The sequence below is a fragment of the Aotus nancymaae genome, unplaced genomic scaffold (assembly GCF_030222135.1).
Source record: "Aotus nancymaae isolate 86718 unplaced genomic scaffold, 86718_ANA_hifiasm-v0.15.2.pri h1tg000020l, whole genome shotgun sequence".
Lineage (NCBI taxonomy): Eukaryota > Metazoa > Chordata > Mammalia > Primates > Aotidae > Aotus > Aotus nancymaae.
In genome coordinates, this window is record NW_026988432.1 from 53659019 (window position 1) to 53686656 (window position 27638).

The 27638-nt window shown below is 45.9% G+C and overlaps 1 long non-coding RNA gene across 1 annotated transcript; it reads left to right on the forward strand.

Annotated features, from left to right (window-relative positions):
• The first annotated feature begins 119 nt into the window (after positions 1 to 119).
• On the forward strand, positions 120 to 27097 carry LOC105712122 (uncharacterized). The gene is made up of 3 exons (XR_001106255.2): positions 120 to 235; positions 26352 to 26462; positions 26640 to 27097. It is a non-coding gene; the product is annotated as an uncharacterized LOC105712122 (long non-coding RNA).
• The last annotated feature ends 541 nt before the right edge of the window (positions 27098 to 27638 follow it).

Here is a 27638-nt window from a genome sequence, read left to right on the forward strand (position 1 = left end):
TGGCTACAAATCAGGGCCCAAGAGCCCCTCCTGTGATTTGATCATTTGCTGCGATGGCTCACAGAACTCAAGGAAACACATCTGTTGTCTGGTTTATTAGAAAGGAGATGACACAGGACACAGAAGAACAGCCAGGTGGAGAGGCACGGAGGGCAAGGTCTGGAAGGGTCCCAAGCTCCAGAGTGTCTGTCCTTGAGGAGTTGGGGTGTGCTGCCATCCACGTGTTCACCAACAGGTAAGGCCTCCAAATGCTGGGTTTTGTTTGTTTTTGTTTTTTTGGGGATGGTGTCTTGCTCTGTCACCTGCACTAGAGTGCAATGGCGCAATCACGGCTGACTGCAGCCTGTCTCTCAGGCTCAAGTGATTCTCCTGCCTCAGCCTCTGAAGTAGCTGGGACTACAGACACTCACCACCATGCCCAGCTAATTTTTTAATTTTTATTAGAGATGATGGGGTTTTACCATGTTGCCCAGGCTGGCCTCAAACTCCTAACCTCAAGTAATCCGCCGACCTCAGCCTCCCAAAGTGGTGGGATTACAGGCGTGAGCCACCGCGCCCGGTCCAAATGCTGTCTTTTAGAGAATATTAGGGAGGCTTATTCATGTAGGTAAGATTGATTATTAATTCAATCTCCTTCCCAGAGGATGGGAGCCAGGGGAGAAAGTTCCAAGCTTCTAGTCATGGCTTGGTCTTTCTGGTGACCACCCCCATCCCAAAGCTACTCAGGAGCCCATCAGGAGTTGTCTGGTTAGAACAAAAGACACTCGTATAACCCAGGAAATTACAAGGAATTTAGGAGCTCTGTTAGGAACCAGGATTGAAGACCAAATACTAGAACAAAGGATGTTCCTAGCACCCACATCAGCCAGGAAATTACGAGTGTTTTAGGAGCTCTGTGCCAGAAACTGGGGGCAGAGACCAAATATATATTTCTTATGTCACGCTGCTGAAGGCATTAACTACCATGGAAGAAACCTGGCATCAAAACTGTGTTAGGAAAATACATTTCAGAGGCTTCCATGAGATGTCCTCAATCTTCCAAAAAGGAATCGTTCATGCTCAGAACACCACTTCTGATCCAACTGCAGAATTTTTTTATGCGATACTGGCATTTCAAAGGAAATGAAGGAATCTTCTTTGTTATATTACCTTTATTCTTAAATCATATCAAACTCATGGTTTTACTTTCTTTGAAATTAACCTGGTTTTGTGTTCTTTGAAATTGCACCGAGATGCATGAATAAACCAGCTCAGGGAAAATGAAGAAACCACCCCTAGTGTAATTACAGTTCATAAACACGCAACTTACAGATGGCCTATGTTCATGGGCCTCCGGATGCTGTCTCCTCTAGACGCTGCACAGACAGGCAGGGCAGGAGACAGTCCCGCTTACAGGGCTCTCTGTCTCCCAGCATAGCAGCACTGCTTCATAGTGATCACATTTGCTTAGATGTTCTCACATCAGAGTGGGACGGATGTGGCCAGGTTCTGGGGGCAACATCACCACTTTGCCGGCCACTGGGCAGTTCAGCTGAACTAGTTAATTGGCCATAGTAACCTTTGCTGCCCATGTAGAGGAGCAAACTACAGGAAAAGACAGTTCACAGAAGGTTGAGATGCAAATGTCCAGCAATCACTAGGAGAAGTGAGAGTGATGGGCGCTCTTATACTGTTGGTGGAGTGTAAATCCGAACAAACCATTCCAGGAAGTCATTTGGCAATATGTATCAGGAGCTTTGAAAGGTTTATGATTGACAGCATGAGCTTTGGAGGCAAACTGAACCAGGTTACATTTCGGCCCCCTTCTCATGGCTTTGAGCACTTAGCACTCTACTTATTTGTGCTTCAGTTTTGTCATCTGTGCAATGGGAATGATAATACCTCCCTGATAGCAGTGCTATGAAAATTTAGTGCAGTAACATAAAAAAAAAAATTGCGGCCAAGTGCAGTGGCTGGCTCATGCTTGTAATCCTAACACTCTGGGAGGACGAGGTGGATGGATCATCTGAGGTCAGGAGTTTGAGGAGACCAGCCTGGCCCACACGGTAAACGCCGTCTCTACTAAAAAATACAAAAAATTAGCTGGGCGTGGTGGTGGGCACCTGTAATCCCAGCTACTTGGGAGACTGGGGCAGGAGAATCACTTGAACCCAGGAGGCAGAGGTTGCAGTGAGCCAAGATCGTGCCATTGTACTCCAGCTTGGGCAACAAGAGCAAAACTGCATCTCAAAAAAAAAAAAAGAAAAAAAAAGCTTGGGGGCCAGGCACAGTGCCTCACATCTATAATCTTGGGGCTTTGGGAGGCTGAGGTGGGAAGATTGCTTAAGGCCAGGAGTTCGAGATGGCAGTGAGCTATGATCCCACCACCGCACTCCAGCCTAGGCAACAGAACAAGACCCTGTTTAAAAAAAAAATATGCTTGGAACATGATGAGGACTCAAGAAAATTCTAAGGAGCTATTGAGAAACAAGGTCAAAGATTTATGCACAAAAATTAATTGCAGCATTGTTTAAAATAAAGAAAACGTGAAAAAAGAAACCCTAAATGTAGAACAATGAAAGATAAGTAAATTATGGTTTACTCAAACAATGGGATATTGTGTTTTCATTTTTTTTTTTTTTTTTTTAAAGATGGGATTTCTCCGTGATGGCCAGTCTGGTCTTGAACTCCCGACCTCAGGTGATCCACCCACCTCGGCCTCCCAAAGTGCTAGGATTACAGGCGTGAGCCACCACATCCGGCCTCTGTGTTTTCAGTTTTTAAAAAATCATTTTTGGCCAGGTGCAGTGGCTCACGCCTGTAATCCCAACACTTTGGGAGGCCAAAGCTGGTAGATCACTTGAGGTCAGGAGTTTGAGACCAGCCTGGCCAACAGGGTGAAACCCCATCTCTACTAAAAATAGAAAAATTAGCCAGGTGTGGTGGCACATGCCTGTAATCCCAGCTACTGGGGAGGCTGAGACAGGAGAATTGCTTGAACCTGGGAGGTGGAGGTTGCAGTGAGCCAAGATTGCACCATTGCACTCCAGCCTGGGCAAAGAAGCAAGACTCCCTCTCAAAAAAAATTCATTTTTACCAAGCTTTCTTAATGATGTGAAAAAGGTTTTTGAAGCAATGCTAACCAAATAGAATAGAAACTAGGTTGATGACAATAGCTCAACTTTGTTTAAAAAAAAATAAAAAAGAAGAATGAAATTGTTTTAAATACTAATATGTGTTGAAAGGCTATATATAACCAAAAGGTTAAAACACTGGCTAGTAGGGTTATGGTGATTTTTGCTTGCTTCTTTTTTTTATCTAAATAGAAATACGTGCATGGTCATGAAAGGAACTGCTTCCCAATTAACACTTTTTGAAATTTTATTTTAAATGTATGGAAGAAAATATGCCCAAATGTTACATGGTAGAATTAATGGGGACTTTTTTTTTCAATTTCTGTAGGAATATTGGGAGATAACTAGCTTTTTCAGCCACAGACAGCAGGACGGTAGGACCGTGGTTGGGAAGAGAGGAGAAAGAAAATGCCCCTCAGCTGGGGGCCTGAGGATGGATGATGGTGTAAAGACAGGGCTCAGAAAGGAAAAGGGGCCGGCCACAGTGGCTCACACCTGTAATCCTCGCACTTTGGGAGGGTGAGGAGGGAGGATCACTTGAGGCCAGGAGTTCCAGACCAGCCTGGGCAACAGAGGGAGACCCCTGTCTCTAAGAAAGAAAAATTGAAAAAATTAGCTAGATGTAATTGTGGCACTTGCCTGTAGTCCCAGCTACACTGGGGGCTGATGCAGGAGAATCACTGAAGCCCAGGAGTGATTGTACCACTGCATGACTGTCTGGGTAACAGAGTGAGACCCTGTCTTTGAAAAAAAAATAGAAAGAAAAAAAGGGCAGCGCACAGTGGCTCACGCCTGTTATCCCATCACTTTGGGAGGCCAAGGTGGGCGGATCACGAGATCAGGAGTTCGAGACCAACCTGGCCAACATGGCGAAACCTCATCTCTACTAAAAATATAAAAATTAACTGGGTGTAATGGCACACACCCGTAATCCCAGCTACTCAGGAGGCTAGCGCAGGAGAATTGCTTGAAACGGGAAGGCGGGAGGTTGCAGTGAGCCACTGCACTCCAGCCTAGGTGAAAAAGCAAGACTCCATCTCAAAAAAAAAAAAAAAAAGAGGGGGTGGGGAAAGGGCTTTTGGAGGTAGTTGACAGTAATGAATGAGTGGACCTGCCAGGACAATTAGATTAAAAGGATTGTAGTGGTGAATAACAGGAGATTAGTTGAGAACTATATCTGAAGCCAGATTATGAGGGCCTCGAATCAAAAATTTTATTTTATTTTTGGAGATGGAGTCTCACTCTTGTCGCCCAGGCTGGAGTGCAATGGCACGATCTCAGCTTACCGCAATGTCTACCTCCCAGATTCAAGCGATTCTCCTGCCTCAGCCCCACAAGTAGCTGGGGTTACAGACATGCACTACCACGTCCTGCTAATTTTGTATATTTTAATAGAGATGGGGTTTCTCCATGTTGGTCAGGCTGGTCTCGAACTCCTGACCTCAGGTGATCCACCCGCCTTGGCCTCCCAAAGTGCTGGGATTACAGGCAGGAGCCACTGCACCCGTTGAATCTAAAATCTAAAATTTGAACCTATAGGTACTAGAGAAGCATAGATGATTTTTTTTTTTGAGACAGTTTTCTTTTTTGTTCTTGTTGCTGAGGCTGGAGTGCAGTGGTGTGATCTCGGCTCACTGCAACCTCCACCTTCTAGTTTCAAATGATTCTCCTGCCTCAGCCTCCCAAGTAGCTGGGATTACAGGCGCCCGACACCACACCCAGCTAATTTTTGTATTTTTAGTAGAGAGGGGGTTTCACCATGTTGGCCAGGCTGGTCTCAAACTCCTGTAATCCCAGCACTTTGGGAGGCTGAGGCATGATCCACCTGCCTCAGCCTCCCCAAAGTGCTGGGATTACAGGCGTGAGCCACCATGCCGGCCAAGAAGCATAGATGATTTTTAAACAAGAAGTGACAAGTTTGTTGAAAGTCAAAATGAAGAGGCATTAGTTTGGCAAATGTGCATAAAGGATTGAGGAGAAAGTCTAAAGGAGTGGAGAAGGTTTTTCTAATTCATTCCTCCGTTTATGTATTTATTCATTCGACATTCATTGAGTGCCTACTCTATGCCATGCTCTCTGCTAGACACTAAGGACAAGGCAAGTTTCCAGGTTTCAAGAGTTAACAGTCTGCTGAGAAAATAAGACAAAGGGAGCAAAGGGAACAAAGGTGGGTAAACATTTATGTGCAAGCCCTGAAATGGTCATTTCTTTCTTTCTTTTTTTTTTTTTTAAGAGACAGGGTCTTGCTCTGTTGCCCAGGCTGGAGTGCAGTGGTATGATCATGGCTTAGTGTAGCCTCCATCTCCTGGGCTCAAGTGGTCCTCCTGTCTCAGCCTCCCAAGTAGCTGAGGCTACAGGTGTGCATCACCATGCCTAGCTAGTTTTATTTTTTTATTTTTTTGAGAGGTAGTCTTGCTCTGTCACCCAGGCTGGAGTGCAGTGGTGATGCTCAATCTCGGCTCACTGCAACCTCTGCCTCCCAGGTTCAAGCAATTCTCCTGCCTCAGCCTCCTAAATAGCTGGGATTACAGGTGCCCGCCACCACGCCCAGCTAATTTTTATATTTTTAGTGTAGATGAGGTTTTACCATGTTAGGCTGGGCTTGAACTCCTGACCTCAAGTGATCTGCCTGCCTCGGCCTCCCAGACTGCTGGGATTACAGGCATGAGCCATTATGCCTTGTGCCTGGCTAGTTTTAAAATTTTTTGTAGAGACAAGGGTCTTGCTAATCTTGACCCAAGCTGGCGACCCAGGCTGGTCTTGAACTCCTGGCTTCAAGCTATCCTCCCATCTGGGCCTCCCAACGTGGGCATGAGCTACTGCACCCAGCAAGTGGTCATTTCTGCATACACAGTTTCATTGAACTCTCACCACACCCTGCTGTTTATTCCATCTGACATGAAGAAACTGAACTCCACGGAGTTAAGCCTTAGGTCGATGGCTGATCCGTGGATAGTTAATGTCTGTGATGTTAGTGACTATAAATGGTGACTCCTGGGGACACAGAAGCCCCACAGAGAGGGCAGTATTTGAATTTAGACTCTAGTTTGCATGTGAGACGGCATTTCAGGCTACAGAGGCGTGAACATTAGGACTCTATTACAACAACTCAGGCCCGAGGCAATAAAACTTGGACTTGGCAGTGAGAATGGAAAAGAAGGGTCAAGTGCGAGAGACGTTATGAGGAAAACCTGATTTCCAGATCTCTAGTCTAGGGGCCAGCTGTAATTCCTGAAACAACCAAAAGCACCCTAGGGAGGAAAGAATAGATTTGAGGGTAAAATGCTGGCAAATTTGGGCCCGAGGTCCTGTTCTACACCCTTACACAGGGACCTAGTCAAGAGGGTAAGAAATCCTCATTTTGTAAAAATCACAATTTCACTTGTATTTATCACATTGAAAGAGAAGCAGGCTTTGAGTTTGTACTGACACAGTCCTTCAGTTTGGTGACACATAGCCTCCCACAGTGAGTGGCTGAGGACACCGGCCCCTGGAGCCAGGACCTTGTCCATAATCTCACTCCACTTTGCCCTCAGGGACACCATTCAGAGCTGCACCATCATCGTGGCCCACTTTTGTGATATACCTAAGAGAAGGCTTTGGAGGCCGGACATGGCGGCTCACACCTGTAATCCCAGCACTTTGAGAGGCCGAGGCAGGCAGATCATTTGAGGTCAGGAGTTCGAGCCCAGCCTGGGCAACATGGTAAAACCCCATCTCTACCAAAAATACAAAAATCAGCCGGGAGTGGTGGCACACGCCTGTAACTAGCTACTCAGGAGGCTGAGGCAGGAAAATCACTTGAACCTGGGAGGCAGAGGTTACAGTGAGCCAAGATAGCATCACTGCACTCCAGCCTGAGCGACAGAGCGACTCTGTCTCAAAAAATAAAAAAAGAGAGAGAGAGAAGGTATTGGAGACCAATCATTCCAGGATGAGGGGCATCTCGGCTACTTTCTAGGACTCTGCATGTTACAGAAACCTAAGTGAAAGCTTCAGGAGAATTTAAGGATGTAGGAGGGTCTCAAGGAACACAGAGATGGGAGTACAGCCTGAGCCCTGGCACACCTGACAACCACGGACAGGGACGTGTGGGGACTCTTCTTTTCTTGTCCCCTGACTTTCTCCCTATTGCTAATTCAGGCTTCCTCTGCAGATTAGGTTCCTCTGCTTCTCCAGCCCTTGGGGCACAAAGTGTGGCCCCTGATGGATTTCCACCTTTGTAATTGACAGACATTGGCCCCTCTGGGTTTCTGTTTCAGATTTACAAAGAAAGGCTGTGATTGGCAAAGTCTGTGTTGAGCAGGCCCTGGACCCATCAGTGGGGCAAGGTCTCGGCTAACAGATATTCCTGCTGGGAAGCAGATGGATGGTGCCTGAGGGGTGGTGGGGAATTCTCAGAAGGGAGCTGTGGGGTTGATAAAACAATAGGACTCTCCCACCGAGGCTGTGGGCTACCTTCTTAACGCCTAATTTCCTCACTTGCAAATTGGAGATTCACTATCTACTTTCAAAGTGATGATTGTGATGATTAAAGAGGATTGTTAAAATGTCAGGAATCCTCAGCTTTCCCACCACTGCTGGCAAAGAGGAGAACTAAGGGATCCGTCAGTGAAGCTTGATATAGGACACATCTTTGTGTTCTTTTTAATTTAAAAATGAATGAGCCAGAAGGACACAGTGGCTCATGCCTATAATCCCAGCACTTTGGGAGGCGGAGGCTGGCAGATCACTTGAGGTCAGGAGTTTGAGACCAGCCTGGCCAACATGGTGAAACCCCATCTCTACTTAAAAAAATAAATAAAAACTTTGCCAGGTTTGGTGGGGCACACCTGTAGTCCCAGCTATTTAGGAGGCTGAGGCAGGAGAATTGCTTGTACCCGTGAAGCAAAGGCTCTAGTGAGCCAAGATTGCACCATTCACTCCAGCCTGGGCAACAGAGCGAGACTCTGTCTTAAAAAAAAAAAAAGAGAGAGAGAGAGACATGGGAATTTGGCATATGGTAAAATTGACATCTCAAATCAGTAAAGAAAGCATAGATTATTCAATCAATGGTGTTGGACAACTCTGTTGCTAGCTGGAAAAAAAATAATAGATCCCATTTAGCTTATACTAAATTAAATTTCCGATGAAAGTTTTTTGTTTTTCTGTTTGAAACAGGGTCTCGCTCTATCACCCAGGCAGGAGAATAGTGGCGTGAACACGGCTCACTGCAGCCTCAACCTCCTGGGCTCAAGCTGTCTTCCTGCCTCAGCCTCCTGAGTAGCTGGGATCACCGGTACACATCACTGCACCTGGCTAATTTTTTTTTTAATTTGGTAAAGATGGGGTCTCCCTGTATTTTTTCATTTTTTTTGAGATGGAGTTTCGCTCTTGTTACCCAGGCTGGAGTGCAATGGCGCGATCTCAGCTCACTGCAACCTCCGCCTCCTGGGTTCAAGCAATTCTCCTGCCTCAGCCTCTTGAGTAGCTGGGATTACAGGCACGGGCCACCATGCCCAGCTAATTTTTTGTATTTTTTTAGTAGAGATGGGGTTTCACCATGTTGACCAGGATGGTCTCGATCTCTTGACCTTGTGATCCACCCGCCTCAGCCTCCCAAAGTGCTAGGATTACAGGCGTGAGCCACCGCGCCCGGCCGGGGTCTCCCTATATTGCCCAGGCTTTCTCGACCTCCTAGGCTCAATCTATCCATTTGCCTCAGTCTCCCGAAGTGCTGGGATTACAGGTGTGAGCCACCATGCCCAGCCTGCAGCCTGGATGAAAGATTTAAATGCCAAAAACAAAACAAAACAAAACATGAAAGTACCTTGGAAAAGTACTAAGGAAAAGACCTTAGTAAAATAAGTCAAGGCTGGGTGCGGTGGCTCACACCTGTAATCCCAGCACTTTGGGGAGGCCAAGGCGGGCAGATCACCTGAGGTCAGGAGTTCGAGACTGTTAAAACACACACTCTGAATGAAGAGACCCACAAAAGTGGGATGGGATAGGAGTTGGCTTTATAGGTTTGGAGTGAACAGTGGAAAGTTACAGAAGTTACAGTTGGTTGCAAGCTGGGAGGGGGTTATATGTTTGCAAGCTGGGAGGGGATCGTAGGGTGTGGAATCAGGAGGTTGGGCCAAGGTCAGTTACAAAGTCCAATGGCCTTGTCAATTGAGGCTGGAATAAGACACCATAGAAGAATGTCTCAGGTTAGTTAGGCACCGCAAGGGTTGATGGTTCTTCCTTCTAGCTACTTCAGGTCTTCTAATTCTGGAAGGCCCTCCAGAGGTGTACGTGCAGTTCATGGGGGTCTCCATGCCGTCCACGGTGCGGTCAGACCTTACAGAGACCACCTGACCAACATGGTGAAACCCCATCTCTACTAAAAATACAAAATTAGCGGGGCATGATGCTGTGTGCCTGTAATCCCAGCTACTCAGGAGGCTGAGGCTGGAGAATCACTTGAACCCAGGAGGTGGAGGTTGCGGCGAGCAACCAACCTGAGCGACAAGAGCGAGACTCCATCTCAAACAAACAAACAAAACCCTCAAAACATGTCCTCATGGTTTGTTTTGTTCAGCTCGGCAATCCCAGCACCCTAGACAGTGCTTGGCATAGAGTCAGGGCTTAGCAAACTTTTGATGGAATGAATTAATGAGAACATTTTTTAATCATCTCAGATAAAGAAGCAGCCTGTCTAAGTATAACATATAACTCAGAAGCTATAAAAACAAAAGTAAATTCAGCTACAAAAAAAAAAAATACATTTCATTATATGGGGCAGAAAAACAAGATCAAAAAACGAACATTATTGGTGGGAAGTATTTGCAATTCATATCACAAAATGCCTTTCCTTAATATTTAAAGAAATCCTAAATATTGATAAGAAAAAGCCAATGACACAATAGAAAAAAGGGTGAATGATATGAAGAAACAGTTCCCAGAATGTGAAATACAAAGGTTCCTTGAATATAAAAAGAGAGACTCCACCTCTTTCATAATACAGGAAAAGCAAATAAACTCTGAGATTCAGCTTTCACTTATCAGATTGGCAAAGATCAGAGAGATTGGGAAAACACTATTGTTTAGAGGCAAGGAGGGCTGAGCACGGTGGCTCACGCCTGTAATCCCAGCACTTTGGGAGGTCGAGGCGGGTGGAATACCAGAGGTTAGGAGTTTGAGACCAGCCTGACCAACATGGTGAAATCCCATCTCTGCTAAAAATACAGAAAAAATTAGCCGAGTGTGGTGGCAGATGCCTATAATCCCAGCTCCTTGGGAGGCTGAGGCAGAAGAATCCCTTGAACCCAGGAGGCAGAGGTTGCGGTGAGCCTAGAGCATGCCACTGCACTCCAGCCTGGGCGATAAATCGAGACTTTGTCTCAAAACAAAACAAACAAAAAAAGAGGCAAGGAAACACACTAATACAGAATGGGATGGAAGATCTCTTTGGATGTCAAATGGACGATATGGTGTATCTTGTGACCCACATCTGGGAATTTGCCCTGCATATATACTAGCACATAAAAATGAAGAATATTCAGGATCATATTTGTTGTAGTGTCATTAGTAATAGGAAAATATTGGAAATGACCATCATAGGGCTGGTTAACAAATTCTGGTATCACCGGGCATGGTGGCTCACGCCTCTAATACCAACAGTTTGGCAGGCTGAGGTGGGCAGATCACAAGGTCAGGAGTTTGAGACCAGCCTGGCCAACATGGTGAAACCCCATCTCTAAAATAAATAAATAAATAAAAACTTTGCCAGGTGTGGTGAGGCATGCCTATAGTCCCAGCTACTTGGGAGGCTGAGGCTGGAGAATTGCTTGAACCCAGGAGGCAGAGGTTACAGTGAGCTGAGATTGTGCCATTAAACTCCAGCCTCGGTGACAGAGCGAGACTCTATCTCAAAAAAAAGAAAAATATTCTGGTATCTTCATACAATGAAATATTGTGCAGTGTCACTATGTTGCCAGCATTGGACTTGAACTCCTGAGTTCACTGCAGCGTCAACTTCCCAAGCTCAATTGATCCTCCCACCTCAGCCTCCCAAGTAGCTGGGATTACAGGCACTTGCCACTGTCCCTGGCTGGAATAATCTATGAATGTGTTGTGGAAAGATCTCCAAGATGTAGTGTCATCTGAAAAAAGCAATCTGTAAAGTAATGCGTATTTTATATTATCATTTGCATTTTTTAAAACCCCACATACATAGGTATTTACTTAGAGTTTATATAGATTATCTCCTGGAGGGTACCCAAGAAAGTAGAATAGTGGTTGGTTGTCTCCAGGGAGTGAAGCTAGGTGACTGGAGAACAGAAATGTAAATTTTTTTTTTTTTGAGATGGAGTCTTGTTCTTTCTTCCAGGCTGGAGTGCAGTGGCTACAAACTCTGCCTCTTGGGTTCAGGTGATTCTTCTGCCTCAGACTCCAGAATAGCTAGGATTACAGGCATGTGCCACCACACACAGCTAATTTTTGCATTTTTAGTAGAGACGGGGTTTCGCCATGTTGACCAAGCCGGTCTCGAATTCCTGACCTCAAGTGATCCACCTACCTCAGTCTACTACAGGTGTGCCCCACCAAACCTGGCAAAGTTTTTATTTATTTTTTTAAGTAGAGATGGGGTTTCACCATGTTGGCCAGGCCTGTCTCAAACTCCTGACCTCAAGTTATCCGCCAGCCTCCGCCTCCCAAAGCGCTGGGATTACAAGAGTGAGCCACTGTGCCCGGTCAAAATGTAAATTTTCATTCTAAACTCATATATTTTCAATTTTGTGAAGATTCACAAAATTCAAATAACGTAAGTCCATGCATGTTACCCTTTCAAATAATAAATGAAATTAAGAAAAATGTGTGTTAATTTAGTATTCTACTCCACAGTATATCCACTATTGATGTGATGTGAAAATAATGTTTTAAATTACTTGCCATTTACACTATTTGATTTTCCCTCCCCAGTCTCTGAGTGAAATTAACATTCAAGAAAGACGCTCCCCATTTATCATGGGACAGTTTCCCGGGCACACCAGCAAGTATCCTCTTGCTGAAGAGAACAGAAGTGCTTGGCACATCACGTAGCTGCTCCACAAATTAGAGTTCCTGTCCTCTTTGGGAACAGAACAGTTCCAGGACAGGACTTGGAGGGAACTCCTGCTCCACTGGCATGGGCAGGAGGCTGATGAGTGCCTAATGTCCCAAGCAGGGCCTTGGGAGGCATTATCCCATGGAATCCAAGGCTACACAGGCTCCATGCTCTTCCTTATAACAGCAGTGGCTTGTCAGGATGTGGCCCTGCTCACCTTCCTGGACCCACCTTCCTGGATCTGCCTCTTACACTGTAGCCCTATGAATTATCTCAACTCCATATCTTGGCACATTTCTTGGCCTGATTCTCCTTCTCAGTTCTTCAAAACTCACTTTAAACCTCCTCTTCCCAGTGGACTCTTCCAAGAGTCCCAGGGCACAGTTTGTGGCCCCTTGGCTCCCACACTGCAGTCCTCCTCTCTTCGGCACTTGCTGCCTTGCATGGTGATCACTGTCTGCCTCTGTCTTTCCTAGGAATTCCGAGGACAAGGACTCTGTCTTATTCATCTTTAAATTCTTAGCCTACTCCAGTGCCTGGCACATAGTAGGTACTCAAAAAGAAAAAAGTATTTCTGAAATGCATTAACATACCAAGAGTCACGAGGTCCCATTTAGGTGTTGTACTGGTCCGAGCATAGAAAGTTAACACCAAGAAAAAAGTATGCCAAATTGCAGGGGCTTTATTGCCGGCGGCCACGGAGGACTCGCGTCTTTTTAACCCGTGGCCCCAAAAGGAGGGTGTTAAGACCTTTTATACCCGTAAAACCATCTCGGGAGTGAGGGTGAGGGGCAGGGGTGGAGGTGAGGGGCTTCAGACGTTCTGAGGGCTAGTGGATTCTGTAAATCACCTACTGGGCGGAGATGAGGGTGAGGGGCTCCGGACATTCCGAGGGCCAGGGGACTTTGGACATTCTGATTGTTACTTAAGTGGTTCACGAAAGTCAAGATTAGCATTTGTTTACACATTGTCTGGGTAGGGTGGAAATTACAGTCTTTAATTACTTATTACGAGTCGCAGGGGCCAAGATGGCATGGGTTTAGACTGCTTGCCTGTCACATTTGGGTTACAGAGAGCAGTTTCAATAGAAAGCCGAGGTATGGTTGAGGTATGCAGTTTTATGGGGCTTTTACCATGTCACATAGGGAGTGACACATGCTACTGGGAAGTTCTGAGGAAGTCTCATAAATAGGTACATTTAAGCTGAGACTTAAAGAATCTTGCCAGGCACAATGGCTCAGGCCTGTAATCCTAGCACTTTGGGAGGCTGAGGCAGGTGGATCAGGTCAGGAGTTCGAGACCAGCCTGGCCAACATGGTGAAACTCCATCTCTACTGAAAATACAAAAATTAGCTGTGCATGTGGGCACGTGCCTCTAATCCCAGCTACTCAGGAGGCTAACGCAGGAGAATCGCTTGAACCCGGGAGGCAGAGGTTGCAGTGAGCCAAGATCGAGCCACTGCACTCCAGCCTGGGTGACAGAGAGAGACTGTCTCAAAAAAAAAAAAGAAAGAAAGAAAAGATCCCTTATATACCAGACAAAGGGGAAAAGCAGGCATTTGTTTCAGGCAGAGAAAATGGCTTATCTTTAAGCATGAGAATGGAGGGAGAGGAACTGGGGGGGCAGGTGGCACTTAGGTCACAAAGGTTAGAAGAATGTTAATGGGTTGTTTGAAATTGGTTCAGGATACAGGACAATTCTTTGTTGGGGTGACTGCCTCACATACTGCAGGTCACCTGAGTCCCTGGCCTCATATTAAATAGCAACAGTGTCCCCCAATCATTATGACAATCACATATGCCCCTCACGTGTCCACAAAGCATCCTGTGGGTAGTGTCCCCTGGGTATGGAGTACCTCTCGCCCCTCCCTGCTGAGACCCACCAGCTTAGAAGAAGCCTGCAGGGGCTGACGGATGGGAGTGCAGTCCCGGGGCAGGATTCTAGGTGTGGAATCTAGCAGTAAAGTCTCATCTGAGCAGTTTGGACTTGAAGGAGCTTGTTTATCCCGGAACCCAAGACTCAGAGAAATAGCCTGGAATTAAACACTGAAATTCCTCCTGCAATGTGCCAGTGTGGAGCTGTGGAACCTTATGAAGTCGGTGGCCACAGGCACCTTTCTCCCTGCCAGGGGAGTGGCATCTGACCTAGTGACCTGATGGGCCACATGGTAGTCTGCTGATTCTCTGAGGTTGGGGTGTGAGAGGTAGTGCCTGGGCTGTGTGTAGCAGCATGACTCACAACAGCCAAAACATGGGCACAACCCAAATGTCCATCCATGGATGAATGGATAAACAAAATGTGGCGTATACAAACAATGGAATGCAATTCAGCCTTAAGTAGGAAGGCAGTTCAGACACACACTACTGTGGATGAACCCTGAGGACGTTATGCGCAGTGACATAACCCAGTCACCAAAGGACAAATAGGTGTGTGATTCACTGATGTGGGGTCCATGAAATTATCACACTCTTTGAGACAGAAGACTGGTTGCCAGGGGCTTTGGGAAGGAGAGAACGGGGAGTTAGTGTTTAATGGGTACAGAGTTTAGGCTGGGATGTGAGAAAGTTCTAGAGATGGTTGGTGGTGATGGTTGCATACAATGCCAATGTACCTAATGCCACAGAACTCTCCACTTAGAAATGGTTAAGATGAGTCCAGACGCGGTGGTTCATGCCTGTAATCTCAGCACTTTGGGAGGCCAAGGCAGGCAGATCACCTGAGGTCGGGAGTTTGAGACCAGCCAAACTCTTTTGGTAGAGACGGGATTTCTCCATGACCAACATGGAGAAGCCTTGTCTCTACTAAAAATACACAATTAGCTGGGTGTGGTGGTGCGTGCCTGTAATCCCAGCTACTCAGGAGGCTAAGGCAGGAGAATCACTTGAACCCAGGAGGTGGAGGTTGCGGTGAGCAGAGATCATGCCACTGTACTCCAGCCTGGGTGACAACAGCAAAACTCAGACTCAAAAACAAACAAACAAAAAATGGTTAAGATGGCCATTTTAGGCCGGGCGCGGTGGCTCACGCCTGTAATCCCAGCACTTTGGGAGGTCGAGGCGGGTGGATCACTAGGTCAAGAGATCGAGACCATCCCGGTCAACATGGTGAAACCCCGTCTCTACTAAAAATACAAAAAATTAGCTGGGCATGGTGGCGCGTGCCTGTAATCCCAGCTACTCAGGAGGCTGAGGCAGGAGAATTACCTGAACCCAGGAGGCGGAGGTTGCAGTGAGCTGAGATCGCGCCATTGCACTCCAGCCTGGGTAACAAGAGCGAAACTCCGTCTCAAAAAAAAAAAAAAAAAAAAAAAAAGATGGTCATTTTTACGTTATGTTTAAATTGTCACTTTAACAAAAAAGAGCGAGTGCTTTGATGCAGAGGCTGGAAGTCAACCCTGGCTCTGCCGTTCACCAGGGTGTGGTGGGTCTTGGCCAAGTTCCTCTCTCTCGGTCTCAGTGTCCCTGTGAAAGAGAGATTGTGATTATACTCTCCCCACGGTGGCAATGTGGGGATCTCTTGAGCTCTGAGCATAAACCTAGGGGCACAGTGACTGCCTGGCACATTGGGGGGACTCAGAAGTGTGGTTATTACTGTGGTTAGGGGTGTCACTATTCACTGCTCCTGGAAGGGGCCCAAATGCTTCCGTGGCATGTCTCTTCCCCTTCAGACACTCCCACAGAAGCATTTGGGGCGCTTGGCTTAATAGCAAGGTTACAAGGTTATACTGACATGAACGACCGAGATCTCGGCCAGGGTGTGTGGATTTTTCTGGGTCTTCCTGCCTGTTCAACATTCTCTCCTCCCACAAGAACCAGTTCCCAAGGGTAGTCCACACAACTTTAGGATGCCCTGCTTATCTGACCCTGGAGGAACACTTCTTCCAGTGAAAACCTCCATAGTCCCCACTTAGACTCCTACGGAGGGCTGATCATTGCTCCTGACAGAAATAATTGTTCATTTTCTTTTGTTTTGATTAAATAATAACTTGATTGGAAAGTGTTTCCTGGTGCAGCAATTACTAACTGGCTGGGGTTGCTGAGGCTGGAGGTAAAGCCAAAAGCACTTCACCCAGCTAGTCATTAATTACCCAGGAAATGTTCGACCTGGAGGCTATTCACTGCTGGTACAAACTCTGAAATTGGTAGGGAGTAAAAGAAAAAAAAGCCTAAGCAATTTCCTTTTAGGCAATGAAAAGTTTAAAAATGGAGCGGCATGTTACCATAGTCACCATCTTTGGCTCTGGGCTGGCCTCCGTGCTGGCATCCAGCGGCCGGCATTTGACATGGTTTTCAGCAGGGGCAGCTGTGCCTCTCCAGCACTCATAATGAATATCTGCAGCTCCAGCCTCCCTCGGAAATCCTCAAGCCTTCACTTGTCACCTAATTTCCTCAGGAAGTGTTTCTAATTACACCTTTCTTGCTGCCGGCTCCAGGTCAAGTCTTTCTGTACACAATATCCGAATTACATAAAACCACAAAACAGTGAGGGGACTCTGGAGCGATCCAAATTGCCATGTAGTTGTTTTAACTTAATAGGTAAGCATCCGTGGGTGTAATAGGATGTCATTTGCATGAGCTAAAACAACATTAAAGGAACAGCAGGCGTTTCATTCTTGAGAACTCTTTGTGGAGGTCAGGCCCCATTTCAGCAAGATAGCTACATAACAATAGATTTTCCAACTCTAACACAAGGACTGTTTATTTTAACTACGATAGCAGGAGCTTGGTAAAGAGGGACTTAATTGATTTGTACTGTTACCTGGAATCTGCCATTTAGGGAACTAACTGTAGTTTTATTTCCTGGAAGTGAAATCATCCTTATCTTTGGACTCTCTTAGTTTAGGAAATTCTCCAAGATGTAAAGCAACATTCACCAACTATTCTTAGAGGAAACATTCACCAACTATTCTTAGAGGAAATGCTGAAATCAAGTTAAATTTAAGTCCAGATGCTACTGTTTGGGTGTAAAGGTTTTTTTAGAGTTGAGTAAATTGGAGGATTCTTTAGCTCTTAAAGAAATGGCAAAAATGGTTTTCTAGAACAACGGGTTTTGACTGGACTGAGGCAACCCCCTCCCACGCCCAGGTGTTTTGGAAGACTGAGCCTGTGCAGGATGGAGATGTACGGGGGCTCTGGCTGTCTTGGCGGGGCCATGGAGTTTTGCTCAAGTGAGCCCCCAGGCCATACCCATGAACATCGCAGAACCAGGGACGGCTGGTTCTGGCCCCGACTTGCAGCTGATGCAAGACCTGTCCTGTCTTGGGGACGTTATGCAAAGTGAATTAAGCCAGTCACAAAAAGACAAATACAGTATGATTCTACTTTTATGAGGTACTCAGAGTCATCAAAATCCTAGAGACAGAAAATAGTGTGGTGGTTGCCAGGGGCTGGCGGGGAGGAGGAAATGGGGAGTTAGTGTTTAATGTACAATTTCAGTTTCACAAGATGAAAAGAGCTATGGAGATGAAGGGTAGTGATGGTTGCACAATGTGAATGTACTTAATGCCACTCAACTGTACACTTACAAGTTGCTAAGATGGTGGTGGGGCGCGGTGGCTCACGCCTGTAATCTCAACACTTTGGGAGGCTGAAGCGGGTGGATCACCTGAGGTCGGGAATTGAAGACTAGCCTGGCCAACATGGTGAAATCCCGTCTCTACTAAAAATATAAAACTTAGCCAGGTGTGGTGGCAGGTGCCTGTAGTCCCAGCTACTTAAGAGGCTGAGGCAGAAGAGTCACTTGAACCCTGGATGCAGAGGTTGCAGTGAGCTGAGATTGTGCCACTGCACTCCAGCCTGGGTGACAGAGTGAGACTCTGTCTCGCAAAATAAAATAAAATAAAAAATTGCTAAGATGCTAAATGCCATGCTGTGTATATTTCACCACACACACACACACACACACAATGGGGGAAGAAGAGAGGAACTTATCCTGACCCCATTCCTTAAGGGACTTCAGCAGGAAGTAGCAGTCACTGCAAGAAATGGCATTTGCTCCAGGTTTCCCTCTGCCCACTGGCCCTTCTATTCTCAGTCTCCAAATGTTGAGTGTCCCCAGGCCAGTCCAGGACTTCTCCTCTCTGTCTAAACTCGATTCCTAAGTATCTCATTCAATTACAAGGCTCTAACTATGAGCTGTGACAGATTCTGTCCTCCAGAATTGGCCCAACAGTATCTCCCATTTTATATGCTCTTCTCCAATGTGGTCTTCACACTCCTTCCATAGAGAGAAGGGGTCTTCAATCTAGGCAGACTTGGGACTCTCTTATAACCAACAGAAGGGGGTGGAGATGATGCCGTATGACTTCCAAGGCTAGGTTAGGAAAGTTGCCATGTACGTAGTCCAACTCCCAAAGGCTGCCATACTGGAAGGAAGCCCAACCCACATGGAGAGGCCACTGTAAGTATCCCAGTTGACAGCCTGTGCTGAGGTTCCAGTGAATAACCAGCCTCAACTGCCAGATCTGTGGATGAAGATGCTTCCAGATGATTCCAGTCCCAGTGCTCATGTTGCTTCCAATCTTTGAGACTTCCAAGCTAAGGGCCCAGAAACTGTGGAGTAAAGACCAACCATTTCTTCTGTTCCCTGCCCTGGATTCCCAGCCCACCAAACTGGTGGGCAAATGAAATAGCTGGTTTAAGCTAAGTTTGGGGGTAACTTTTTTTTCTTTTACAAGGTAATAGTGTCTGGAACATCATCTGTGATGAATCCCAAGTTTATATCTCTAACTTGGGCCTCTCCTCTGAGCACTAGACTCACAAATCCAAACTGTTTGGCATTTTGACTTGGAGATTTAAAAGACTTCTCATAGACTTGCTCAGGTCAAAATGGTCTTCCCTGCCTTGCAAAGCTGCTCATCCCTCAGGCATCCTCATCTCAATAAGTGATGTCATCACTTATCCGATGCCCGATTGCCCAGGCTAGAAATCTAGACATTGTCAGTAAGTTTGCTCTTTCCCTCAGCCTCCATTCAGTCCATCCCAAATAGGAGCACTTCTCACCTATTCAATGGGTTTAACCTTAATCCAAACCACATCATCTCCCTCCTGGACCACTCTAGACAGTCCGATCTGGTCTCCCTGCTTCCACTCCTGGTCTGCAGTTCCCTTCCCCGTAATCAAGTCTCCAGAAGTCACAACAATTATTTCTTTCCTTTTCTTTTGAGATGGAGTTTCACTCTTGTTGCCCAGGCTGGAATGCAATGGTGCAATCTCGGCTCACCGCAACCTCCACCTCCCGGGTTCAAGTGATTCTCCGGCCTCAACTTCCTGAGTAGCTGGGATTACAGGCATATACCACCACATCTGGCGAATTTTTGTATATTTGGTAGAGACAGGGTTTTTCCATGTTGATCAGGCTGGTCTTAAACTCCCAACCTCAGGTGATCTGCCCGCCTCAGCCTCCCAAAGTGCTGAAATTACAGGCGTGAGCCACCGCAACCAGCTGACAACAATCATTTCAAGATGTCAGCTATATCACAAGCCCCAAGCCTCCTTGCTTTCCTGTCTGGTGATTGTCTGGGACTTTAGTTGGTGCTCTCAGTCAGAAGATCCACATCTAACTTCTCTGTGTGGCCTGGACTTCCTCACAATATGGTGGCTGGGTTCAGAGAAGAAGCATCCCAAGAGAGAGCAAGAGAGTCCCCAGAAACACGTTGCCTTCTAGAACAAAGCCTTAGATGTCACATGGTCTCACTTCTGCCACATTCTATTGGTTGAGGCAGTTATAAAGTTCCACCCAGACTCAAGGGGAGGGAACACAAACTCTGCATCTTAATGAGGCCGGCTGAGGTCACATTCTAAGAAAAACATCTAGAATGGAATATATATTGGTGTAGCCGCCCTTGGAAAAGACAATATACTACACCATCCAAAAAGATTTAATTCCATAAGTGACCAGGCGCAGTGGCTCACGCCTGTAATCCCGGCACTTTGGGAGGCCAAGGCAGGCAGATTGCTTGAGGTCAGCAGTTGGAGACCAGCCTGGCCAACATGACAAAACCCCATCCCTACTAAAAATACAAAAATTAGCCAGGCATGGTGGGGCACACCTGTAGTTCCAGCCACTCAGGAGCTGAGGCAGGAGAATTGCTTGAACCCTGGAGGCGGTGGTTGCAGTGAACTGAGATTGCACCACCGTACTCCAGCCTGGGCAACAGAGATGAGACTCCATCTCAAACAAACAAACAAACAAACAAAAAGATTTAACTCCATAAGAAAGAAAATTATCTATACACCAAAAAAAAATCACAAGCAAAATATAAATGCAAAAGACAGATTAAAGAAGTGCTAATTCCTGTTCCTTAGCTCCTCACTGAGCCCCTCCTTTGGACATTGTGGGTTAATTTCAAGTTTCAAGGGTATTTGACTGGTAACATCTTTTGTAATCCTCCAGGGACAGGAAGCCAAGAATCCTTTCTCCCTCACCTCTACCTGTAAAGTTCACTTCAAATGCTCCTTTCCACAGCCCCTCCTGACCCCCTCTTACCAAGTACTCACCCTTCTCCCTTATTCACTTTTTCAAATCTTACCTCTTGGCTGGGTGCAGTGGCTCACACCTGTAATCCTAGCACTTTGGAGGCCAAGGTGGGCAGATCACGAAGTCAGGAGATGGAGACCATCCTGGCTAACACAGTGAAACCGCATCTCTACTAAAAATACAAAAAAATTAGCCAAGCATGGTGGCATGTGCCTATAGTCCCAGCTACTCAGGAGACTAAGACAGGAGAATCTTTTGAACCTGGGAGGTGGAGGATGTAGTGAGCTGAGATCACGCCACTGTACTACAGCCTGGGTGACAGAGCAAGACTCTGTCTTGGAAAAAAAAAAAAAAAAAGTCCGGGCGCAGTAGCTCAGGCCTGTAATCCTAGCACTTTGGGAGGCTGAGGTGGGTGGATCACAAGGTCAGGAGTTCGAGACTAACCTGGCCACATGGTGAAACCCCGTCTCTACTAAAAATACAAAAATTAGCCAGCCATGCTGGCGCATGCTTGTAATCTCAGCTACTTAGGAGGCTGAGGCAGAAGAATCACTTGAATCGGGAGGTGGAGGTTGCAGTGAGCCATTGCACTCCAGCCTGGGTGATAGAGCGAGACTCCGACTCAAAAAAAAAAAAAAAAATATATATATATATATATATATATCTTACCTCTTACCTCTCTTTAATCCCTCAAGTGTCAAGTTGTAGATCTTAAATATATACATTGTTTATATGTCAATCTTATATCAATAAAACTTTTTTTGTTGTTGTTTAAAGAAGCTGGGTGTGGTGGTTCATGCTTGTAATCCCTCATACTCAGGAGGCTGAGGTGGGAGGATGACTTGAGGCCAAGAGTTCGAGACCAGCCCAGGCAACATAGTGAGAACTGCTGCTGCTTTTGTTTCTTTGAGATGGAGTCTCGATATGTCACCCAGGATGGAGTGCAGTGGTGCAATCTCGGCTCACTCCAACCTCTGCCTCCTGGGTTCAAGTGATTCTCCTGCCTCAGCTTCCCGAGTAGCTGGGACTACAGGCACGTGCCACCACGCCTGGCTAGTTTTTTTTATTTTTAGTAGAGATGGGGCTTCACCGTGTTAGCCAGGATGGTCTCTATCTCCTGACCTCATCATCTACCTGCCTGGGCCTCCCAAAGTGCTGGGATTACTGGCGTGAACCACCATGCCTGGCCAAGAACTACTTCTTAAAAAAAGAGAGAGAGAGAGAGTATATTGAAGTATGAATTTCTCAAAAGGCAGGGTTTTTTTTTTTTAATTCATTATTGTCAACCCTTCCTGCCCTGGTCTCATGACTGTTCACATGTATTAATTATTCAACACATGCTGGTGGAATTCACAAAGAAGTGATTATGAACCAGGATCCAGCCCATCAATAGTTAATCCTGGAACATAATAGGTTTTTTTTTTTTTTTTGAGATGGAGTCTCGCTTTGTCAGGCTGGAGTACAGTGGCATAATCTTGGCTCATTGCATCATTGCAATCTCCACCTCCTGGGTTCAAGCAATTCTACTCCCTCAGCCTCCCGAGTAGCTGGGATTACAAGCGTCCACCACCATTCCTGGCTAATTTTTGTATTTCAGCAGAGATGGGATTTTATCATGATGTCCAGGCTAGTCTTGAACTCCTGACCTCAAGCACTCCAGCTGCCTCAATCTCCCAAAGTGTTGGAATTATAGGCCAGAGCCACTGCATGTGGCCTAAAACATGGTTTTTGGTTCTTTTGAGACAAAGTTTTGCTCTTGTTGCTCAGGCTGGAGTGCAATGGCGTGGTCTCAGCTCACTGCAACCTCCGCCTCCTGCGTTCAAGCAGTTCTCCTGCCTCAGCCTCCTGACTAGCTGGGATTACAGGCACCTGCCACCATGCCAGGCTAATTTTCGTATTTTTAGTAGGGGTGGGTTTTCACCATGTTGGCCAGGCTGGTTTCAAACTCCTCACCTCAGGTGATCCGCCTGCCTTGGCCTCCCAAAGTGCTGGAATTACAGGTGTGAGCCACTGCGCCCAGTCCTAAAATATGTTTTTAATGAACAGACTGCAATCTACTAAATACAAGACACTTAAGGGAGAAGTAAGCATAAGAGCTGGTCCTTGCCTTCAGTTACTATTGACATCGTGTCCAACGACAGAAGAGCTGTCACAAGCAGTCCATGATTACGAGTTACAGACAACAGTCAGCAGGACTTGGAGACAGCTTTCCTAAGCACGGACAGGCAAAGTCAGAAAACATAAAGCAGAAGATTGATGGTTTCTACTGCATAAAAATTAAACATTTCTGGACATCACAAAAACATGATAAATAAAATCAAGGCAAATGGCAAGCCAGGAAAAAATTGCCACTATGTTAACAGAGGGTTAACAGCCTTGGTATTTGAAAAGGTCTGGTAGATCAGTAAGTAAAACACAAATACTCCAAAAAAAATTAGGGAAAGGATATAAATAACCAAAACAAAGAGAAAAATATAAATGTTAATAAGCATACATTTTAAAAAACGCTTCAACCTCATTAGGAATCATAGAAATTCATACTAAAACCACAGGGAAATAACATTTTTCTTTTATCAAACTGGCAGAGTATTTTTTGTTAAGATAAGGTCCAATGTTGGCAAGGCTAGGGAAACTGAAAATTGATGTTTAAAGTCGCATGTCAAAAACCTTTCAAACTGGCATGCTGTGACTTGGCATTTCAACATTTCCGGATTCATGCCAAAGAATGTATTTCACAGGTCTGCCAAGATCTGTACACAAAGATGCTCCATGAAGTATTGTTTTTAAGAGCAGAAAATTGGAATTAACGTCTAGCCGTTGGGACTGTTTAAATAGATCACAGCGCCACTCTATAAAGCAACACTAGCCATTTCAAATGCTGATATGAAATAACACTTAATGAAATGGGAGCATATTTAGGTTACATAGCTAATTTTTAAAAAATCAGATTATCAAAAAAAAAAAAAAAAAAAAAAAAAAAATCAGATTATCAAGCAAACGTACAATGTCATTTTATTTTTTCATCACACACACACACACACACACACACACACATACACAATTCCATAAACATTAGTGTGCACAGGAGAAGCCCAGAATGATTTATACCAAAATTTTAGAATTCTGGGTGATTTTATTTTTCTCATTTCTTTTATGAGGTTTTAAACTTTCTGCACTGACTTATATTACTTTTTTATTCAAGAAAAAAATACCATCATTTCTCTTTAGTGGTGTGGAAGTTGGCTCTTAAATATAGCTGGGAAATGCCAGTTTGGCTGTTTCCTTTGAAAGCATCTCAAGGCCCCAGGGGTGCGCATTTACAACAGCCGGTTCTCTCCAGAGAGTAGAGGGAGGGTGGGAGGAAATTTGGTGAATGTCTGTACTTCAGTTCATCCCGCAGTAAATCTTTAAGACTGTGGGAAAATAGGTGCTTTGCGTTCCCTAGAACTGGAGCACGTAGGTCTGGTTTGCGGTCCTTCTGTCTACATCATGTGGAAAGGTCTGGGAGTGAAGGGCTGCCTTAATCCAAATGCCACACCAGCCCCACCAGGGGCATTTCTGTTTCCTGAGGAAGTGATCGGATGGACGAGCTTTATTTTCTTCCATCAGAAATAAAGGGATGATGTCATCAGTTCTATACACTGCACATGGGGGTGGTGGAGAAGTGATTGACAGGATTCTGCAGGACAGAACCAGATGGGTATGAGAAGCTGGATAGTAAGAGGGAAACAAAGTTTACTTATCTTCTTGATTTAGCTCCCAGTTTTATAAGGATACAGAAAAATCATGCATAGAAACCTGATGGAAATAGTCTCTAACACTAAACACTAAAGCAATGGTTCAATCTTCGTGAACTCCTCTGATTCTACTTCCAAATATAATTCCTATATAAAACGACTCCCCTGCACTTTAGGGACCACTAAGCAACTGAATATTATAGGACAGAAAAAAAGCAAGATTAACAATATGTGTTCAGATGCTCGCATCAAACATTAAACCTTGTCAGTCCACAGTGGTCACTCCCTGTTATCTGTGGGTAGAAACAAAGACATTTCCTTCAACTTCAAGGCATTTGTTTTTTTCCTCTGCGCTATTTGCTGAACCAAAAGATCAGGAAATGTTTTTAAATGCTCAAGTGTTTTAGCTGACTTTTTACGAGGTTTCCTTTGGATTCAGGAAGCTTTGAATGGCATAAATGGGTTCTGTACCAATGCTTCTAGAAACTTTATGTGTGCTCATCTCAGAGATTCCCAGAGAGTGGCCACCTCCACATCCCACCTCATGGGGCCACAACCGATGGCAGTAATGTCAAAGGAGGCTATAACTCCCTCTTAACCTTCTTCAGGCTTGAAACCACAGAAAGCAGTAAATTCAACGACACATGTATCATCAGCGTCTTTCCCATGCCAGCAGCCACACCAGCAAGCCACCAGGGACCGGGTTGTGTTAGAGTCCTTGATCTCATGGAGTTGACAGCTGGGGGTGAGAATGGAGCCAAGGCTAACAGGCTTCTAGATATTTTTTTTCTTATTTTACTCTTGGATAAGATGACAGAGGAAGATGATTTTAAACAACCGATTTGATAAAACCTTTGGCGTATTTAATAGAATGCTCTCTACAAATGCTAAAGGGAAATTTCATAATCCCACAAAGTCTCCTTACTCTCTCCTCTTCTAAATACAGTTGCATGTCCTACAGCTACCCCACGAATCTCTCTCCCCGTTTCCTACATGTAGGAAAGAGAAGTTCCTTTTTAAAGTTTCCTTTCTTGTTAAAGAATAAGTGTGCTAATAACTTTGTTAAGCCCTATCCTGTGTAGCTGTTAAACATGCCATGCTTGGGCCAGGCGCGGTGGCTCACGCCTATAATCCCAGCACTTTGGGAGGCTGAGGCGGGTGGATCACGAGGTCAAGAGATTGAGACCATCCTGGTCAACAAGGTGAAACCCCGTCTCTACTAAAAAATACAAAAAATTAGCTGGGCATGGTGGCGCGTGCCTGTAATCCCAGCTACTCAGGAGGCTGAGGCAGGAGAATTGCCTGAACCCAGGAGGCGGAGGTTGCAGTGGGCCAAGATCGCGCCATTGCACTCCAGCCTGGGTAACGAGAGCGAAACTCCGTTTCAAAAAAAAAAAAAAAAAAAAAAGCCATGCTTACAGGCATGTAGAACATTCTATGTCCTTGTATTTTAACCAAGATATCTGTGCTAGACGTGCTCACGTCCCAGCTCCATTGCTTTTACCTGTTTAGAAAAGTTTTAAGTTGCTAGCCAATTGGGTTTTAGTTTAGATTGTGAGGTCTGGCTCCAGCCAAGGAAGATCAGACACAGCAGTAAGGACAACCTCAAATGCGTAAGGAATAAATGTGCCTGCTTTCCTTTGTTCATTGTGCTCTTCTGACAAATGGCTAGCAAGAGTACCCTTCCTGCAGTCCAGGAAGTAAAAATTGCGTTGCTAAAAGATTCTTCATCTCAATGATAATTTTTCTGTGCGGTACCGAGCATCTGTTTCCAACGCTCCACAATCTCCCAAATTCATTCCCAATCCAGCCTCTGACTTATCTCTCTTTTTTCTCATCTGTTTCCAGTGGATGGGTCCGTCTTCCTCCAGCAACTCTCTCTTCTTTCCTGTAAATCAAGTCAGGTCAGTCTTGGCCCCTCTCATTTTCTTCCTTTCCTTCAACCCACACAGGCAGGCACAGCATCTACCAGGAAAGGCCAACCTCTCCTTATTCAGTGTGGGAACACAGCCGGCTGTATACAGTTAACTCGTTCCACAAACAGGCAACCTGAAGCAGAGAGGGTAAGCAACTAACCCAAGGCCACACAGCCTGGAAGTAGCAGAACCAGTCTTCAAACTTCCTGATTTCAAAGCTTGAGCTGTTTCCAAAGTGCGGGGGAGGCCCTCAGGGAGGGTTCTGGGTGGATGAGGAACAGAATCAAGTCGTGTTTACTGACCGCCTTGTCCTCTCAAATTCAGGGGGCGGATCCGTTTCCACGCCCAAGACAGGAAACAGCCCTTCTCCTGGGAAGCTCCCTGCAGTGCGCGCCTGGGGAAAATCGAGAAAATCATCCATCTGCACATCTGCGGGGGGCGGAGCTTTCTTGCTCCCAGAGGCCTGCACTGGGGCGTCTGCGGTGTCTTCCTGTGAATGGCGCCCCTGGAGTTGCGGGAGGCATTTTGTCCCTGGCTTCACGGTTCCTTTATTTCTCATGGTGCTTTTTTGGAGGCCTTGAGGGGAAGAACTACAGTTCTTCATCTGCTCTTGGAACGGTTCCCAGCCCTGGCGAGGTTCAGAGCCCGCATCTGTTCCAGGGTCTTTACTTCTGGTTCCCCAGCACCGCCGCGCCTCCCCCCGCACCGCCGTCCTTGGTTCTCACTAAGGCTTCAGGCAGGGCCAATACCCTAAGCTTCAAACTCATGCTGTGTTAGGAACCTGTAAGAATGGACTACTCCGGGTTGTAGTGAGTGGAGATCACGCCACTGCACTCCAGTCTGGGCGACAGAGGGAGACTCCACTGTTAAAAACAAACACTTTGGGAGGCCGAGGCAGGTGGATCACAAGGTCAAGAGATTGAGACCATCCTGGTCAACAAGGTGAAACCCCGTTTCTACTAAAAATGCAAAAAAAATTAGCTGGGCATGGTGGCGCGCGCCTGTAGTCCCAGCTACTCGGGAGGCTGAGGCAGGAGAATTGCTTGAATCCAGGAGGCGGAGGTTGCGGTGAGCCGAGATCGCGCCATTGCACTCCAGCCTGGGTAACAAGAGTGAAACTCTGTCTCAAAACAAACAAACGAACAACAAAAAACCAATAAAGACTCCTCTGGTAGTTGCAAGTGTTTTAAAGACTCTGAGAAGAGTATCCCAAACACATGTGTAAATGCACGGCCATCTTCTCAAGAAGTTACGGTTATGAGCAACCACTTTAAGGTGGGAATTGATGGGGTTCAGAACACGCTTCCCTAAACCATGGCACCT